This window comes from Myotis lucifugus, unplaced genomic scaffold (genome assembly GCF_000147115.1).
Source record: "Myotis lucifugus unplaced genomic scaffold, Myoluc2.0 scaffold_4, whole genome shotgun sequence".
NCBI classification, from domain to species: domain Eukaryota; kingdom Metazoa; phylum Chordata; class Mammalia; order Chiroptera; family Vespertilionidae; genus Myotis; species Myotis lucifugus.
This window is the reverse complement of record NW_005871052.1, coordinates 12,462,155-12,464,924: the sequence shown is the minus strand read 5'-3', so window position 1 is coordinate 12,464,924 and position 2,770 is coordinate 12,462,155. Positions and strand designations below refer to the sequence as shown.

General features: G+C 43.0%; 1 pseudogene across 1 annotated transcript; it reads right to left on the bottom strand.

Annotated features, from left to right (window-relative positions):
- Positions 1–544: 544 nt before the first annotated feature.
- On the bottom strand, positions 545–2,455 carry LOC102430682 (annotated as a pseudogene). Its single transcript, XR_002832111.1, has 2 exons — positions 1,385–2,455; positions 545–1,157 (listed from the first exon to the last, which is right to left on the bottom strand). The product of XR_002832111.1 is annotated as an elongation factor 1-alpha 1-like (transcript).
- Positions 2,456–2,770: the final 315 nt, after the last annotated feature.

Here is a 2,770-nt window from a genome sequence, read left to right as displayed (position 1 = left end):
TCCAGTCCTCTATCTTGGGACACTTTGGTTGTTTCCATGTCTTGGCCACCATGAATAATGCTGCAATGAACATAGGGGTGCATATATCTTTGAAAATACGTGATTTCGAGTTTTTCGGGTATATACCCAGGAATGGGATCATATGGTAGCTCTATTCTTAATTTTTTGAGGAATCGCCACACTACTTTCCATAGTGGTTATATCAGTCTACATTCCCACCAGCAGTGAATGAGGGTTCCCTTTTTCCCACAACCTCTACAACACTTGTTATTGCTTATCTTGTTGACAATTGCCACTCTAACAGGAGTAAAGTGGTATCTCATTGTAGTTTTGATTTGCATTTCCCTAATTGCTAGTGAGGTTGAACATCTATTGGCTATTCATATGTCTTCTTGGGAGAGGTGTGCTTTAAGGTCCTCTGCCCACTTTTTGATTGGATTGTTTGGTGGTTAGTTTTATGAGTTATTTATATATTTTAGAATTTATTTATTTATTTTCTCATTAAACTTCGTTATTTTAATGGGTCTCAAAATTCTGTGACAGATTTTTGGTCATGTTGTTTCCATTAAAAAGTACTGATTTTAAAAACTAATAACTTAAAAACTGCCACACACACAAAAGAACCAAATGGTCCACAAAACATTCTCCTTTCCTTCTGAAGGTTTTACGATGCATTGTAATCATTAACCAGTCTTTTACTATTAAACTTAAATGGCCAATTGAGACAAACAGTTCTGAGACCGTTCACACCACTGATAAAGACTGGGGTGGCAGGTGTTGGGAATAATATTCGTTTAGCCTTCTGAGCTTTCTGGGCAGACTTGGTGACTTTGCCAGCTCCAGCTGCCTTCTTGTCCACTGCTTTGATGACACCCACAGCAACTGTCTGTTTCATGTCACGAACAGCGAAACGGCCCAGAGGAGGGTAGTCAGAGAAGCTCTCAACACACATGGGCTTGCCAGTAACCATATCGACGATGGTAGCATCACCAGATTTCCAAAACTTGGGGCCATTTTCCCAGAATAACAATCAATCTTCTCCTTCAGCTCAGCAAATTTGCAAGGAATGTGAGCTGTGTGACAACCCAGCACAGGTGCATAGCAAGCACTGATCTGGCCTGAGTGGTTCAGGATAATCACCTGAGCTGTGAAGCCAGCTGCTTCCATTGGTGGATCATTTTTTAAAAATATATTTTTATTGATTTAAGAGAGGAAGGGAGAAGGAGAGAGACAGAAACATCAATGATGAGAGAGTCATTGATTGGCTACCTCCTGCACACCCCACACTGGGGATCGAGCCAGCAACCCAGGCATGTGCCCTTGACCGGAATTCAACCTGGGACCTTTCAGTCTGCAGACCGATGCTCTATTCACTGAGCAAAACCGGCTAGGGCTGGTGGATCATTTTTGCTGTCATCAGTCATATTGCCACGGCAAACATCTTTGACAGACACGTTCTTGACGTTGAAGCCCACATGGTCCCCAGGAAGAGCTTCACTCAAAGCTTCATGGTGCATTTCAACAGACTTTACTTCAGTTGTAACATTGACTTGAGCAAAGGTGACCACCATGCTGGGCTTGAGAACACCAGTCTCCACTCAGCCCACAGGGACAGTACCAATACCACCAATTTTGGAGACATCCTGGAGGGGCAGACCCAGGGGCTTGTCAGTTGGACGAGTTGGTGGCAGGCTAAAATCCAGAGCTTCAAGCAGCGTGGTTCCACTGGCATTTCCATCTTTATGGGTGACCTTCCATCCCTTGAACCAAGGCACATTAGCACTTGGCTCCAACATGTTGTCTCCATTCCAACCAGAAATTGGCACAAATGCTACTGTGTCAGGGTTGTAGCCAATTTTCTTAATGTAGGTGCTGACTTCTTTAACAATTTCCTCGTATCTTTTCTGGCTGTAGGGTGGCTCAGTGGAATCCATTTTGTTAACACCAACAATCAGCTGTTTCACACCCAGTGTGTAGGCCAGAAGGGCATGCTCACGGTCTGTCCATTCTTGGAGCTACCTGCTTCAAATTCACCAACACCAGCAGCAACAATCAGGAGAGCACAGTCAGCCTGAGATGTGCCTGTAATCATGTTTTTTATGAAGTCTCTGTGCCCTGGGGCATCAATGATGGTCACATAATACTTGCTGGTCTCGAATTTCCACAGGGAGATATCAATGGTGATACCTCGCTCGCGTTCAGCTTTCAGTTTATCCAAGACCCAGGCATCCTTGAAGGAGCCCTTCCCCATCTAAGCAGCCTCCTTCTCAAATTTCTCAATGGTTCTTTTGTCGATCCTCCCACATTTGTAGATCAGATGGCCAGTAGTGGTAGACTTGCCGGAATCCACGTGTCCAATGATGACATGTTGATGTGAGTCTTTTCCTTTCCCATCTTGGGTTTGAGTTACTGGTGGTTTTCACGACACCTGTGTTCTGGCGGCAAACCCGTTGCGAAAAAGCTATATTTTAGAACTTAAACCTTTGTTGGAGCTACTGTTTGCAAATATCATCTCCCATCTAGTTGGCTGTCTCTTTGTTTTGTTTTCAGTTTATTTTGCTGTGCAGAAGCTTTTTAGTTTGATATAGTTCTTTTCATTTATTTTCGCCTTTTCTTCCCTTGCCTTTGGGGTCAAGTTCATAAAATGTTCTCTATGACCAAGGTCTATAAGTTTGGTACCTATATTTACTCCTATATTTCCTCCTTGTAGTCTCAGGTCTTATATTTAGTATTTGATCCATTTTGAATTAATGTTTGTACATGGGTATAA